Source organism: Saccostrea cucullata, unplaced genomic scaffold, assembly GCF_032062105.1.
Source record: "Saccostrea cucullata isolate Sc308-1 unplaced genomic scaffold, CSIRO_AGI_Scuc_v1 ctg1646, whole genome shotgun sequence".
Lineage (NCBI taxonomy): Eukaryota > Metazoa > Mollusca > Bivalvia > Ostreida > Ostreidae > Saccostrea > Saccostrea cuccullata.
Window position 1 is genome coordinate 32983 of NW_026938419.1, and position 18520 is coordinate 51502.

General features: G+C 33.8%; 1 long non-coding RNA gene across 1 annotated transcript; it reads left to right on the top strand.

The window, feature by feature from the left end:
- The first annotated feature begins 626 nt into the window (after nt 1-626).
- LOC134250147 (uncharacterized) lies at nt 627-3369 on the top strand. Its single transcript, XR_009988435.1, has 3 exons — nt 627-1058; nt 2190-2246; nt 2837-3369. It is a non-coding gene; the product is annotated as an uncharacterized LOC134250147 (long non-coding RNA).
- The last annotated feature ends 15151 nt before the right edge of the window (nt 3370-18520 follow it).

Below are 18520 nucleotides of genomic sequence, written 5' to 3' on the forward strand. Positions count from 1 at the left end.
AAGAAATGGCAAATTAATTTATCATCACAATATCGAAGTAACTCCTAGGACTCAAAAATAAATTACTATTGCAATCAAACTTGCCTTCAACCACATATTGTGCCTATGGTATAAAAGATCTGTGTTAAGTGTCTCATGATATTTTGGCGGGAACAAGACCAAAAGAGGGAGGATGATAGTGAAGAGTTTCTTTAGGAAAGATAACTATTACAGATAACTTTTATGTCCTGGTTACTCCAAGGACACGGCAAAAATAACACACACTTATCATTAAAAAAATCATATACTTACTCTTTTTCAATAACATTTTAGCATGCATTTAGACAGTATTAAACATGTACAACACAATAAAGGTCATTTTACACTGCCTAATTATATTTAATACATCAATAATCAGAGTTGAAGTCAAACATCCGGCGAAATCACAAGCAATTCTCTTAAATTTTACTCAGGTTAAAGGACTTTTTTTAGTATTCTAGTCAATTTTTAATCGCACTTAATTTTTTTCTACACTTATAGATTGTTGTTAAATTCATCGGGTAAAAAAAAATTTGATTTTTATTGCAAAATTTTCAAAAAAGCTTGTATAACAGGAATTTGGACATTTTTTGAAAATGACCCATATAGAAATTAATCCTATCCTATCCTATCCTATCCTGTATCCTACAGCCAATCAGATTCGAGCAAAGGTTCATTCATATTTCAGAATAATTTACAAAAACGAAATACAGTATAAACTGTTTACAAAAGAAATATTTATATAATTAAAATAGAAAATAAAACATTCTCTTTACTAAAAACAGATTTACATTATAAACTTCGAGTAATACGGCGTACGATCTAACCGTGAACGAGCACCGGAAGAATTTGAGAATGTAAACAACGAAGAGTCCAGGCATCGAAAGACCGTATTTCTTCAGCTTGTTTGGATGATTTAACCGATTGTTACTTGTGTAAAAGTGTAATATCATGTTTTCCTGTTATATTTGCTCTGTTTGATTGGATAATTCCACAGGAACCGTCGACCGCAGACTTTAATAGATGATGTGCGAGAACGTGTAAGTACACTGTACATGTGTGCATTTTTACACTTATTTCGCCCTTAAAACAATATTCTAATAACTCAAATTATAAACATTTTATTCTATTTTATGTAAACAAATTTAGGGTGCGGAAAAATAGAGAGAAGTAGTGTAGATAGAAGTGGCTAGATAGAAGGGGGGATAAATATTTACATATACTCTGTCACATGATTCAATCAGCTATCAATGAGCTCTTAGACTAAAACAATCATATGTATTATGCGTTAATCTGTTTGATTCTATTATCATTTAACGGGTGCGTCGATTTACCCAAAAGGACCCAAAAGAACCCAAAAGGAACCCAAAAGGACCCAAAAGGAACCCAAAAGGACCCAAAAGGACTCAAATTAATATACTGTAATACATTGAAAATTAATTATTTGAATTAAATGATGAATATTATATTATAAATTTACCTAAAAGTTGGCAAAAACATACATTTAAATATGTTGCAACTTTTCTTAAAGAAATAACATACGACTTTTATAACACATCAAACACTAAATCTGGTCAGATATGCTTTGATTTCTTTTAGCTGAAATTAACAAAGTACACTGTATTATTCTATTTCTCCTTCTGTTTTACCATATCTTACTATAATGGTATTTGATAAATAAAGAAATAAGTTTTATTCAATGACATGTTTTAGGCATATGGTATCGGGGATGGGTGGGGGAGGGGGGGGGGCTGGGGCGGGGACCTCTCATCCCCACCCCAAACACACACTTTACCCTCAAAAAACTAGTTTTAGTTTTAATAAAATATGAAAGTATTTATTATATATCCATTTATTCTCTTTATTTCAAGTCCTTTTGGGTCGTTCTTAATTTCCTTTTGGGTCCTTTTGGGTTCCTTTTGGGTCCTTTTGGGTTCTTTTGGGTCCTTTTGGGTAAATCGAGGCACCGTCATTTCCCTAGTTAGGTTAGAAAATAGTTTCTTTCATTTCAGTGCAATTTATGATAAATGAATGTAGAATCATTATGACCATTTCTAATGCTACTGTTTAAATGTTTAATAAGCTCATTCAGCCTTCAGCACTGCACTATTTGTAATGATGTATTGTGAGTTATGAAACACAAGTTAATCTTTTAATATTCATTATTACAGAGAATAGATTTGCCTGCACTCATGCGTCATTGCAGTATAAAGGATATAATCTAAAAAGTATGTATGATTTGATTTTTTATCATGTATTTATGCATGATCATTAAAATGCATAATTTATAAATCATTATCTGAGTTGAGATGACGTGTCAGCAGATTCTCGGAACAAGTGATTTTCTTCGTTTAAAAATCTTGAGAGGAAATTAAACTGAAAACAATGTTGTATTATTCTAGTCATTTTGTTGAAATATGTATTTTCTTTTTCATATTCAAATTTCAAGACAAAAAAAAAAAAAGAAAACAAAGAAAAAAATTAATTAAAAGATAAGTACAAGCAGAAAATAGAGAAAAATCTCCCAAACTAATGTATTCATATACATGTTAGCAAGTCAACAAGATAAAATGAATTATGAAGTACTTGTGAGTAAATTATGTTAAATAAAATTAAAAAAAAAAATTAATATATGACTGAGGTTGCAGTATAAGATTTTATTTTTCATGATTTCTTAATGCACTACTTTTGGGAGAGAAAAAAGATGAAATTAAAGCCAATTGTACATGAAAAGTGAAAGATAATCACAATCAAAAACAGTTTAAATGTGTAATAACACAAAATATACAATCTACATGCCTATAATTTTTTTTTTCAGGACAACCCTGCTCATTTCAGCTGTGCAGATTGCAGTTCATCTCATATGCTGTTAGGCTAAATAATGAAAGATGTTCAAACCAGTTTCAAAGAGTCCTAAGTCTGAAATCATGGTGCTTTTTTAAGGAGATCAGTGCTTTTTTCTGTGCATTGTTGACATTTGTGGAACTGTTCGGTTTATGACCATCTCTCTGACAATAACTCTGACATTTGAAATTCAGTTTGAGCAGCGGATAAGGAAGCCATATCATATGCATTTAAAACATTATACAACTGTAATAAAAACATTGATAAACTTAAATTTAAACAAACTACATGTACATGTATCTGTGATCTTGGCATTGAAATTCATCCTGTACATGGATACTTTTAATGAATTTGTCTCATGGTAATGGAATATTCAATTGTTAAACATTGTTGAGGAATCACCCTGAATAAAAATATTGTGAACTTGATCAAATATTTTTTCCTCATTTAAACACTGAAAAATTTAAGATCAAATGTCAAGGTCAAATACAAGGTTTACTCAAGAAAGTGTGACAATTGATGTAAATACTGTGAATTCTCTTGCATGTTTTATAAGATATAAGGAATATGTGTGGATCATTTTAATGTCTCTTAATAAGACACTAATGAACATTAAAGATCAAATGTCAAGGTCAAATACAAACTTGACTTACTCAAGAATGAGTTATAAATACTGTAAATACTGTGAATTTTTAATTTCTTACGCATGTTTTATAAGATCTAAGGAACATGTGTGAGCTCACTACAATATTTATTGCTTTCAATCTGTCGGAGTCTGACAATGAAGATTTAGGAAATATTTAAATTTTCACACAAAAAAAAAACAAAATTGGAAACTGAAATACATTTGTACGGCACTGAACTGACCATAAACTGAGAAGAAAATGAAGTTAAATAAGAATTTGACATTCTGAATATCTTGAATTTTATTCAGCAACTACTTGTATGTATTTTGCATGTTTGTAAAATATTCACATAAGAAAAAATTGATATGAATTTAAATTGAAAAAATCATACATTTAGATTTAATATTTGATATAATAAGACAATTTCACATTTAAAATGTTTAATATGTGAAAGTCAAGATATTCTAGATCTAAATTTTGACTTGTGTGTTTAGTTTATGGTCTAATCATATCTTCTTTTTTATAACCGCATACAGAAAAACATGTTATACAGGCACAGTTAGACTTCACATGTACATGCATGTTATGCTGCTCAGTTTAGGAAAAAATAAAACTTTACATGAAACATATACTTAAACATTATTACCGTATATACCTATGGTTTTTTTTTTTGAATAATTAATTATAACACGCTGGGAGCAAGTCGCGATCCTGTGGCCATGTCTCCCGATCATTGTTAGTAGGAAAATTAAAACAAAGTATTGTTATATTTTTTTCGTTAATTCTTTCTTCTGGATGCCCAAATTTTTTACAGATGTTCGCAAAATCAGTACTTGCCCACGTTTTATTACAATATGTTTGTTTACATTAATTTAAAATGTGCAGTGTGTCAGGAATTATGGAATGTCGATCTCGATTATTTTTATCCATTAAAATATATAACACTTAAATGAATACCATATTAACTATATCTGATTTTTTTTATGGTCATTCCGTTTTTTTCGTTTTGTCAAATTAATTCCTAAATATTAAAAAAAACTGAGAGTTGCAGGATAGGATAGGATAGGATTAGACTGAAATCACAGGATAGGATTGTGGATGCAGGATTCACGATAGGATAGGATAGAATTGTCAACTTACAGGATAGCAGCACTGTATAACAAAGATACTCATATTTCAATTACAAAATCAGTTGACTTTTATATAAACTTTTAGTCAAAGTATTGTCGATATAATTGGCGCGATTGGAAACGTTTCTAACATCTTAAATTTCATATTTTAACAAATTTTAGACAAATATAGAAATAAAATGGCAGAATTCAAAGGTTTTAAATAAAAAAAAAACATGCACGCATCAAGAGGGGGAGGGGGATCAGGAAGGGGGCCCAATCCCACCCCCAATTCGTCAAACGTTGTGCATCTGAATATTTTTATGAGTTGTTGTGGTGCGTCTGAATATTTTTATGAGTTGTGGAACCCTCTGGATCCGCGTATGAAAGATCTACTGATATTGTTTGCTTTTGTTTGATTGTAGGTGTCAAAAGCCATAACTTGAATTACGACCTAATTGAAAAAAATGAGGGGGAAACGGTTGAAAGAGGAAGCTACTTTAGGATTTTCTTTTTGTAAGACCGAGAGCATACAAAGTGAGAAAAAATATAAGAGGAAAATTATGGATATTCATTAGGATATTTTGTACCTCCGACATGTTCATATTAAAGATTTTACAATTAATTTATAAGATTTATTAACATACATCTTAATATTTTCAATGAAGATTAAATCATTGAAATTTTTGTGCCCTGTTATTTTATTTCTTCTTTGATATTTTTCAGAAATATAATTATTTTAAAATTTAAAATATGCAATTATAACGTTCAAAGCATTATAACAACGTTATGACTTAATTAACGTTGTTTTGACACAACGTCGGTATGTACCAACCAGCGCAAAGTCGTTAATTACTGAAAGGAAGGATATGGAGATAACGAACAGTATTCAATCTCAAAGTCCATAAAACAATACAAAATAAGAGCAGAGCAAACACGGACCCCCGAAACATCAGAGGTGGGATCAGGTGCCACGAAGGATTGAGCATCCCCTGCCGACTGATCACACCCGCCGTGTGCTCCTTGTCATGATCAGGAATTAACGGAAAAAATCCGTCGTCAAATATTACTTTAAACGAAACTGTTGATATTCTTAATTGTTTCATCAACTTGCTTGTCAATAATTTACCCCGTTTTAGAAATTGTTCATACGTAGAGCATGCTCTTGCGTATTGAATCAACTGAGATATATATACTTCGTATGCAGGTGATCAAGGTATATTGCTGCATAAGTAAGGGAAGTTGACGATAGAAAAGTTAAAGTCATCACGTTTCTCATCTAGCATGGTTGTTAGATTACCATTAGCATCTTTTCTAGTAAAATATCCAAGTATGAACCACAAGTGTCGCACTCTATGGTAACTTTTAATCTCAAGTTAACCAGGATATATCGAATCGACGTAGGAATGGAAATTACCAGTATTAATTGACAATACGTCGTCGATAGATCTAAATGTCGAGTTGAAGGCCACAGCAAGTGTTTTCCTCTTTTCACGCATAAAATTTTGTATAAATTTTGCTTCATATGAATATAACAATAAGTCTGCTAATAACGGAGCGCAATTTGTACCCATGGGTATTCCAATAGATTGAAGGAATACCTGGTCTCCAAAAACTACATAGATATTGTCAATCAGAAACTCAAGCATCTTCTAGATGTCAACGTCAGAGTACTTATGTGTGCAATCAGAATCTGTTGTAACAAAATAATTTTGCAAATGACCAATGACGAGGTAAGTAAATTTACGAGTTCCATTCTTATTGAAGAAGTAGCAGTCAATGATATAAAAAAAGCTGGATTTAAATTTGTCGTGGGGAATTGTTGTGTATAAAGTTGAAAAGTCGTAAGTTTTTAAGCTGTTGATTTTTGTAAAGTCTTGGGATTTCAAATTGACCAAAAGTTCTTTAGAATGTTTTAGTATCCACATCTGATTCACACCATTTCTTGAATATTTAGTTGCATAGTGCTCTTGAAGTTTTTCCTTCACTACTGTCAATATCTTAGTGAGGAGTAACGAAAGAGGCTTGGTTGAACATTTACTGGAACCTGCAATGTATCTTTGTTTGTAAGGATTCTTATGAAGTTTCGGAATCCAATATATATAAGGTAGTTTGAATTCATTTTGGCTCTGTGGTATATTAAAAGTATTCATAACTGACAGGTGATTATGAAAAATTTCTTCCTTAGAAAGGGAAGTTTGAGTATAAGTAGGATTATCACTTGTAGAATTAAATTCAAGTTCTTCTAGAATGCAATTTAAATAATGAGCCTTACAAACGAAGGCAATGTTGTTACCTGCTTTGTCGGCAGGGACGAGTACATACTGATGTAATCTAATTCTTTTTTCACTTTTGGTTTATTGAACCCAGAATGATAGATGGTTTTCATATTCCCCCTCGATCTTTTAATAAGAGACTTTAACATGGATCTGATACATTTAATCCATTCTGACAGGGTGACATGTTGATTTAATGGGCCTTACGAACGAAGGCAATGTTGTTACCTGCTTTGTCGGCAGGAACCAGTACGTACTGATAGTGTAATCTATCTAATTCTTTTTTCACTTCTGGTTTATTCAATTCAATTCAATTCTTTATTGGCACTAAAGCACATATTTATATACAGAAATATGTTGTTAGCCATATACATGTATTGCAAATATTATACTATTGTAAGCTTGTTTCTAATATCAAAACAGTCTCTGATATATTGAACACAGAAGGATTGATGGTTTTCATATTGCCCCTCAATCTTTTAATACGTGACTTTAATATGTATCTGATACATTTAATCCATTCTGACAAGGTGACAACGTCTTCTTTTTCATATCTGGCCCAGAAGGGTATATGGTTTTCATATTGCACCTCAGCCATTTAACACCATACTTAGTAGTAATCGCTTTGTACTTTTATCCATTCTTACAGAGTACAAAGATCTTCATTTTCATATCTGGCCCATTTTGCCTTGCATACTAGTAATTTATTCAACTGAAAATCTAAGATTGATTTTATAGTAAAAAATGCATTACCCGAACAATATACTCCTACATCATCATCATGACTGCATAGACTATTATTATCACCCCATTCAGAGTGTGAACACATTGTTATGTTAACCTCCGTACCATTACACATAACATCAGATAGCCAGATCGGTCCAGATCCTGCTCCGTAATGAGTTGACAAATATGATGTGGCGTTTATTCTTAAAAAAAAATTAAAAATAGGTTAAGTCTCGTGACGTAAGATCTAGAGCTCGCATGCATAACGTTAAAAGCGTAACATTTACATTAGCTCTGCTTTTTCTTAAGCCAATTGTTAAATTTATTTGAATACCATTTTCCTGTATAAACATGCGTAGAAATATACACAGAGAAACTCTCTTGAAAGTTACGTCACAATGATGCGACGGAAATGTTAAAAAAAGTATTATATAACGATGTGCGGGAGTGAATAAATCAACTATTAAATGTACTTTTTATATAACTTTAAAAAACGTAAATATTAGTAACGTATCGTATGCACATTTTCAAGTAAAGAGGGCATGGCGGGGCGTCTTATAGCAAATTTCTAAAGGACAATAGAAGCAAAGTTATAAACATCATATGTATAAAGATATCTAGTACAATGAATGATCGGTTTCGTTAAAGTTATCATTTCGCTAGTTCTATGGTCGATACAATGATCTTGTCAGCAAATACAATCTTTCAATAAGAACAGATGATACAATTTGTTTCTTTGGAGGAGACTTAACAATATTACAATATAAACTTAACAAAAATATACCAAGCTAGGTAAATTTTATGACGAAACGCAAAATGGTGAAAATCAGAAAAGTACACGAGGATAAGATTTTGCACAAGTTCTGCTTCTTATGTGTAAGTCTGTTAATAACGGGGAGCCATTGATACCAATGGGAAATTCCTTTATATTGTTGGAAGACCTTGTCCCCAAAAACAACATATATATTGTCAATCAGAAAGTCAAGAATCTTTTTGATGTCAACTTCAGAGTACTTGTGTGTACAATCAGATTTTTTTAACAAAATAATTTTGAGAATGACCAATAACAAGGTAAGTGTATTTAAGTATTAAGTTCCATTTTTAAGCGGTTAGCGTCGCTAACCGCTTTATGGCATGTGGCCAACAATATTACGCAATTTTTAACGATACTGGAAACTTCCATAAGGCGCTACCTATCGACAACGGAAACTTCAACAAAGCCTCTACCTATGATTTGTATCTAACACATATAACATATGTTTAATAAAATCAAGACTATCAAAACAACATAATCTTTCGGTTTTTAATTTTTTTTTCTGATTTTGTTTCTCAATGAAATAAATTTATAATTGTTGTATTAAAAAAGTTTATGTATAGGAGCATTTGGTGTCGAGATTAAATTCACGTGACGTCAGCTGATGGCGATCGGGCCCTGTGACGAAATTCGAAGTCAGCATGAAGTTTAGCTGATAACATTATCAACGCGTTGGATTTAAACTTAAGGAAGAAATGTATAGCGAGAAATATCATATTTGAACCCAATGCTACACGAAAACCAGTAGGCATATCCGATTTATGTGTTTAATTGAAGCCTGAATCGAACAAGGGGTCAAAATGGCGTTGCACACCTTGTGTATTTATATATATAGGGGGTAGAATGTTTCGATATTTGGCTAATTTAGAGACTTACTGATAAAAATTCAGGTGCTTGTGATTAATTATAAGGCACCCCTCATGATCAATAAATATTTGACCGAATTATGCTATTGGGCACAGGGAGGACGGGTTAATTACTGGTTAAAGGGGTTGAAGGTTATTACCGACTGCAAAACATCGGAGAATCTCTCGATCGAGTTTCATTTTCCTTGCCAAAATATTAAGGCATCCCTTTAATTAACTTAAGTAATACTAGTACATGAAGAAAGCCTTTATATAAAAATACTTAATACATCTGGAAGTTGTACAGTTATGGAAACAATAGGATTACTTCCATAAAGAAACGTTTGTTTTCATCTCCTTTTTTTTCTCAATTGAAATTACTGAGTATTTAAAAGATGATAAAAGCTTTGTTTCCAAGGATAAATTCTGTGCTCAGTCTAATTTTTACAAACGAGTATAAACGATCACATTCTTATTTTAAAAAAAATAATTGGACCCTGAAAATAGTAAAATTAATTTTAAAAAATTAGACAAAACATTTAATCGGCATTCAATCCTCTTTTAAAAGTCAGCCGATATAAAATATGCACAGAAAAAAGAGGCATGAAAAATCTTGACAATTAGCACAAACTTAAAATTGTATCTAATAAATTATTTTTGAAAGTTTGCTAAATTCCTGTGAAAGGTATAAGTTGTAAAAATACTTTTTAAATTTGAATTTTTCCAATTTGTTAATTATCATTTTGAGCCTTTTAGAAGAAATAAAAATTAAAATACAGATGCTTACAGGCATATTGATAGAAATTCGCATACTTTTTTTTAGTAAAAAAAAAAAAAACAAACAAAAAAAAAAAAAACAATTTATAATTGCTTATGCGACATATTGAAGAAAGTGACAATGATACCTAGGTAATTCTTGCAATGGACAATTAAATTGTTTGTTAAACACTGACTTTTAGTGATCATTTGAATTTTTAAAATACTAGTATTGATGGATTAAATAACAACTTTCCTTTACACACGTTTTTTTAATATCAATATTGCATGAAAAATATTTGCCAAATACTCAGTATATGTTCGTTTATACATATCGTGCAAGACTCTTTTTTTAATAATTGTCATATACCATTTACTTATTCGAACATTTAATTTTATGAGAAGTCAATAATGTACATTTCTTAAAACTTTATTATCTTGTTTACTCGTCTTTCTTCCTGTGAGAGAAATAGTTCATAATATAAATAAACAGATGTACTCAGTATCTGTATCAAAATACAGAATGAACAGTGATCGGTCTCAAAAGAAAAACGGATCCTTGAAAGTTCCGGTGCCTAGGAGAAGTAAGCATCCCCAATGACAGGTCACACCTGCTGACCCGCAGTGAGCCTACGAAACCGAAGCTCTCTGAAATTAATTAATTTACAAATTCTCTGCTCGTTCATCCGTTTTTCTCAGACTAGCCAGCTTAACATCTATGTACAGTACTCCAGATCAATTAATCTAAAGAATTTGAATTATCATTTTTAGCCGGGCTTATTGCTCAAAGAGCAATTGCCGGCTTATGTGATCCTGTTCAAGGCAGGAAGTCAACCCCATAGTCGCAATTTTAAAGTTACGTTCTAAATTATAGTTCTTACTCTCAACCGCTTTTGAGTTCATACAAACGCTAAATAAAGCAACAAAAATAAAACGAAGTGTTCATCTATAAATATGCCTTTGAAAACTTCAGTACTAAGTCAAAGAACATAGTTCATTAGCGTAAGGATTTTTGATAATCAGTGTTATCGTAGTTCTGTACACATACGAGGTAAAGCAGGAGAGGGAACCAGACTGGCCTGTTTGTTTACATTCAGCTGCGGTACCAGATTAATTCTGATTCTGACAAAATCGGACCGTGGTATTAGGATGGAAAAACTCTCTGTCAGTGTCTTTTCATATATATTGATAGTTTTAAAATATTTTTTTTCATCAGAATATAAACGTGATTCATGTATGAAATTCATTCTACTCTGTAAATGAGCCCGGCTATCTGTACTTCTGAGTACTTTGATATTTTCTTTTTGAGTCGTTTGCTAGAGTAGTCTTTACAGTTACCCAATTTCAGAATCAATAGAGCATGAAAGACAATTAAATTTGCAACATCAACATTTTTTTTTCGTCCTGAGCACTTTTTGACGCCACCAATGAAGACAATTCGGTAGAAATTTTTGAAATTGAACTTCCTGTCTTTCAAACTGAAAATCTTAGGTTGATATTTTGAAACATACATTTGTCACATCAGTCTGGGATGTTATTGGTTTTACCATTTAGTTAAGTACTACAAAATTCAATGTGTCTGCTTCTTCGCTGATGACATTGGACAAATATATGCATGCTTACTTTAATATCATCATTCAATGCATTTTTTGTTTTTGTACACTGTACATATTCGATGAAAGCATGCTAACCGCTTTTCAGTACTTTCAGTTCTTTGATTATTGACAAAGCAGCTGCCAATGATAGCAAAAAGCCTGGACTTTAATTCATCGTGGGGAATTGTTGTGTATCAAGTTGAAAAGTCGTAATTTTTTAAGCTGCTGATTTTAGTAAAATCGTGTGATTTCAAATTGTCCAGAAGTTCCTTGGAATGTTTTATTATCCAAATCTGATTTACTCCACTTCTTGCATATATTGTTGCACAATACTCTTGAAGTTTCTCCTTCATTACTGTTGATATCTTCTGGAGGAGTAAAGAAATAGCTTTGGTTGGGCAGTTACTGGAAACCCGCTATATTTCTTTGTAAGGATTCCTTTGAGGTTTCGGAATCCACTCTATAAATGGTTGTTCAAATTTTGGACCTTTAGGATATTAAAAATATTTAAAACTGACATATGACGTTGGAGAATTTCTTCCTTAGAAAGGACCGTTCACGGTAGCTCAGTCGGTAGAGCTCTCGCTCCGTAATCGGGAGGTCGTGAGTTCGTATCTCGGCTGCGACTGACCCAGTCGATAAAAAATGGGTAGCAACTGTTCCTTCGCCATGCGCTCGGCCTTTTGAAGTGAAAGTTGCGGGTCCTTCGGATGAGACTTTAAAAAACCGAGGCCCTGTGTCACGGCAGATTTTAGTACGATAAAGATCCCTCACTGCTAAATGGCCATGAGTGCCGAGTAGTGAAAGATTGAAGCCCTTCACCAGCAAACGGTGACGTCTCCATATGAGTGAAAAATTCTCGAGAGGGAGGTTAAACAATATGCAATATGCAATCCTTAGAAAGGGATCTATGAGTATAAGTTGAATTACCACTTGTAGAATTAAATCCATGATCTTCTAAAATAAAATTTATATAATAAGCCTTACAAACGAAGACAATGTTGTTACCTGCTTTGTCAGCAGGGACGAGTACGTACTGATAATGTAATCTATTTTTTCTTTACTTTTGGATTATTTAATACAGAAGGATGGTTTTCATATTGCCACTCAAACTTTAAAAACGTGATTTTAACAAGGATCTGATACATTTTTTTCCCAATCCGACAAAGTGTGACGAAATGTCAACGTCTTATTTTTCATTTCTGGCCCATTGTCTGCAATAGAATTCATGATACCGTTAATCTGGAAATTTTTACGTAAATTTTATTTTGCGAATTCGGGTCAAAAAGCTGTTGATTACATTTTACGTTTAAAAATTTTGTGAATGACCACTGCTTTGTTTACATTTCCTTATTGGTAATTTATTTTTAAGGAAAATATTTTTGCAAATGCAATGAATTCGCAAATTTTGTTGAAAAATTTTCTACAGCAAAATTTTCTAGATTAAAGGTACTTATGAAATTACGACGCCAATTGAAGGATTTGGGTTCCCTATATTTAGGACATTTTAAAATACGTGATCTAAGGTCATCATTGATAACTATATTTACGTCACCTGTAACAACGTATCCAGCAGGACTATGGTTATAGGGTGAAGAAGGACATGAACACGATGGAGGATTATGTATCAGTTACTCGATATCCAGGCCATGTAAATTTTTTTTTGTAATTATAAAGATTGGAAGCAATAGTCGATATATATATTTGAAGGAAATATAAGTTGTAGTCTTTAACTTGAAATATGGTGGTGTTATGTCTTACTTTTTGTATAGTATTATTTAGAATTGCAGATTGTGCATTTTAGGTAAATTAGCAAATGTGTCAAATTTTGTATGACTAAATACATACTTCATTGTTCCAATTGTTTTAATGATCAAATTCTCATGCTTGAATTTCGCTTACTGACCATAAAGTCTGCTGTTTATGTTGAAGCTAAAATCTGCTGCATTTTGTTTATTTAGCTTGGGAGAGCCTGAGGTTTGATAGTTGTTTTATTTATGAAACTATGCTGTTTCCTCTGTGGGTTTTACTATTTACTCTGTATTTTCACGCACAAATTTCATTCTTGTTAAAGACTCAGTACTGTCCAGACGTTATTAAACTTAGAGAAACTGTGGCCGATCACAATGTAAATTTCATGAGTTTTCAGTTTATTGTCTTAAACATGTTAAAGCTGCAGTTTTAAAGTTAATGTAAAGCGACATTGAATGCCCTTGTAAAAGTTTATGTGTACCATTAGCGAATTAGCGAGTAAACTGTGTAATCTAATTTGTCATCACTGTAATTTGATCTAGTTCATTCAAACATTGTGTCTTTGTAGTAATTTTGTTTGTAGCATGTATTTGTATATTTGTAATTGTTTGTAACTGTTAGATTTTTACCAATCTCACACACACATCGTCACCTTTTGTAAACAGTAACACACTTAATTGCGCCTATAAGGATTCCCACCCCTATGTGTACTGTTGAGACAATAAAGTGACTGGTTAACTTGCTGTTATCCGTGTTTTCATGATTTTAATAAAAGTTACATGGAAGGATGTACAGTAAAAATATTACATTTGGCCAACCGGATACGTTCTTTGTGATTTCAGACGTCGGACGTGGATCACTACAATTAATTCGTCCATCATGAGTTCGGGTGAACAGCAATCTCTAACCAGGACACCTACGGAAGAATGACTTTCTTTATATATAAGAAACAACGGACATTATGAAGGGAAAATTAATAGTTTATGGTGCCGTTTTGTATCTTGTACACAAGATATTGAGGTATGTAAAAGGGACAAAACATCTCTAGAAAATATACTTATTGATGCCAATCACATACTAGTATTTAACGCATACACAAGTTAGTGTATTAGAATTTCTGAAATTTCTTGACAGACCAAAGACCTAGCAAAGTATTAAGGAAAAAGAAAGGTTTTGAAAAATCTTACCAGAGTAACATTCAAACAGTCGAAGAAAGATTGCAAAAGAAAGACATTTTGCACAAACTGACCGAATCTGATAAATTAGAAACAATAAGTCAGCAATCATCAAGATCGTCCCTGAGTTCAATTATTGTACAGAAGAAGAAAGAGACAGAAGAGGTTCGTGTGGGCGCTGACTACGCTAAAATGGAAGCTGAATTAAAGATAGAAGGCAGCTATGAAAGAACAAATACCTGTCCAGAATGTTGCTATGGAAAAGGAAAACGCAGAGTTAGAAGCTGACATTGAAATTCTGGTTTGCGAGAGGTTGCGGCGACCGAGGCAGCCCTAAAAACACTCGAAACAGAAGAAGTGAAATCTAAGAAATTATTAGATATTCCGTCAGTTCCGAAAAGGGAACTAACTAAATATTACGTGAATAAACTCCCAAAAGAATGTCATTTAAATCCGCACGCTGTACCATACATTCCGCGTCAAACCATGACTACTTGTCAACCAACAATCATGACCTCTTATCAAGGTCAGGTCGAACACCCATATTTATTTGTACAGCAGCCCATACTGTTCCACGGCGAAAATGTACGGTCATTGCAAAATACGCTATCTCAAGATCAATATAACGCTACAGCCGACCAAAATCGCTACAGACTTTACTCGTTTTTTACAGAAGAAAGATCTACTGTTATCTAGACTGTGCTGTTAAACAAATAAAGCAGAAATGTACCCATCTTGGAAATCAAGTTTTAAGAATGTTGTTCAAGAAATCAGAGCAATCGCCACCGAGAAAATTGATATGCTTGTGAAATATACCGGAGGCATATCTCAGAAGTACGTTCTTAGTCTGCGTGGAGCCCATACACAAAACTCGGCTCTAGGACTGACACGAATCTGGGAACGCTTGGATGATAGATACGGCAGCCAAGAAATGATTGACAGCGCTTTGAAAAATAAATTAGCATCCTTTCCAAAATTTACAAACAAAGACTTTAAGAAAATGTAAGACCTCGCTGCCACGTCTATCGGGATTGGCCCAATAATATGTAAACTGCCATGTATAATGCAAGAAAAGTCGACCACTGCTACATCTCAGTACAACAAAAAGCATGATATTTTACATCCGCCATTTACGACATTCTGCGATTTTGTTAGAGAGAAAAGCAAAATTAGAAACAACCCAGCACTCCAGTATGAATCACCAACTATGAGTCCAGCTGCTACACGAGAGAAACCAACTGAGAAACCTGGATTTCGAGTAACATCACGTAAAACGGATCTACAAGTTTCAGGCTCACCAGGGACGGTAAGCCCTATACAAAACACAGGGCATCCGCTCAACAAATGTTGATCGTTGCGTTCAAAACCAATTGCAATGGCAATAAGAAGAAAGATCTTCAAAGACAAGGGAATATGTTTTAATTGTTGTGCTGGCAGCAAACTGTCCCACTGCTGTTTCGTGTGACATTTGTAAAGCAAAAAAATCACCCAATAGCTCTACATGCAGTTTCAGATAGAACAGAGGTCAGACATCCCATGGCGGGGAGCGGACAGACAGCACTTTTGAAAATGATCAACAGAGCACTGGAGTCAACCATGCTGTACACAAATATGTGGGGACGTATTCTCCGACAAATAGTGCGCAAAAACAGTGTTAGTTCGCATGTACTCATAAAGTCGGCCATCTAAAGAGACAATTTTTTATGCTAAGATTGACAATCAATCAAATCAGTCCTTGGCAACACCAATTATCTGTTAATTTTTTAGAGAGAATTGCACTCAGAAATCAATGTACCTGTTGTCTACCTGTGCAGGTCAAACACGTTGTTCAGGTAGAAAATTAAAGAATGTCACGATTAAAGCATTTGACGGCAAACATAACTTCCGTCTTCCATCCGCTCTTGAGTGTGACCAGATCCCAGATGTTAGAAACGAGATACCAACCCCTGATTTGCATAATATTATCCGCACTTACAGGATATCACACCACACATTCCTCCTTTGAATCTCGATGCACAAATAATGCTTTTAATTGGCAGGGATATCATTGAAGCCCATCACGTCTCTCACCAACGCATCGGACCTCCAAAATTTCCATAAGCGCAGAAATTGCCCCTCGGATGGACAATCATCGGAGAAACATGTCTTGGCAAGGTACATTGTCCAAAAGCCGTTAACGTCTTGAAAACTAATTTTACAAATGAAGGTCGCGTTACGCACTTTAATCCCTGTATCAACTCGTTTGCCGTACGCGAGGAAAATCTGGACCAATCTGTCAAACTCGGAAATCTATTCTTAAGGACGGAATCCGATGACAAGACTGGACTGTCCACAGACGACAGAACATTCTTAAAGATCATGAATGAAGGTTTCCACAAGGGTGAAGATAGTAACTGGTCAGCATTATTTCCCTTTCGCAATCGGAATTTCAAGATGTCTAATTATAAACCTCAAGCTATAAAAAGAGAGAAAACACTCAAGTCAAGCCTGAGTCGTGATCTTTTGAAGAGAGAACACTTCTTTGAATTCATGAGCGACATCCTTGACAATGCATATGCCGAAAAGCGCCATTAATCCCAGAAGAGAGTGAGCCCTGGTATCTACCAATATTTGGAGTTTATCATCCTCGTTAGCTAAATCAATTGCGTGCCGTATTCGACTCTTCAGCTAAGTACGGAGGAGTATCGTTGAATGACACACTTCTTAAAGGCTCAGATCTCATTAACAGTCTTTTGGGAATTCTAGCAATCATGGGAGATATTCAACCGATGATCCACTGTTTCAAAGTGAATGAATGGAAATCATAGAGACTTTCTTTGTTTCCTGTGGTATGAGGACAATGACTTCAGCAAACCGCTGACAAAATATCGCATCGATGCACATGTGTTTGGAAATAGCCCTTCACCAGCAATTGCTACTTATGGACTCCGTAAAATTGCAAAAATCAGCAGAGAAAATTATGGTGAAGATGTGAAAAACTTCGTGTGCAGGAATTTTACGTAGATGATGGACTGACTTCATTACCAACATCTGACATGGCAATAAATCTAATGAAGAGGACCCAGTCCGCACTACAAACGATTGGGAATTTCTGCCTACTGAAAATCGCTTCAAACTGTGAAGAAGTAATGAAAGCCTTTGGACCATCTGATCTCGCTAAGGATCTTAAAGACCTTGACCTGTCAAATGATTGACTTCCTGTCCAAAGAAGTCTTGGACTCAGCTGGGACATTATGTCAGATAGTTTAATCTTCCAATTTGCTAATGATATTAAGCCATACACCAGACAAGGAGTATTGTCAACAATCAACAGTGTGTATGATCCTTTGGGTTTTCTTGCACCACTACTTATTCGAGGCAAGCTCATACTAAGAGAATTAACAACAGGAAACGTCGATTGGGATAAAAATTTAATTGAGTCTAAATATGAAAAATGGTAAACTTGGAAAACCTCTTTACAAAATTTGGTGAAGGTTAATATCCCACGAATGTGCATTTCAACAGCATTTACTACCGCAGAAGACAAGAAATTTAATACCTTCTCAGATGCATTATAAAAAGCTATCGTTTCAGTTAACGTTGCGTTCCTAGCCTCAGACAAGCATTCGAGCGTTGGATTTGTCCTAGGTCAAGGTCGAGCAAACCCATGGACACACCATCCCAAGATTAGAGTTAGGCGCAGCTGTGCTAGATACGAGAATTGGTCAGACAATATCTGATAATCTTGATATACCGCTAAACAGCATACAGTAACACACAAGGTGGTTCTTGGATACATTTGCATTATAAACGTAGATTATACACTAATATCAGTAACAGAGTGGCAAAAATCCGTCAACTATCTCATTCGGCACAATGGACCTATGTGCTCACAGACATAAATCCTGCGGACTTAGCTACATGTACCAGATATATTTCATCAGCAAGAAGAGGGTGTACATAGGTCTTGTCTGTTACCCAATCCTTATTGTATCATTTGATAAA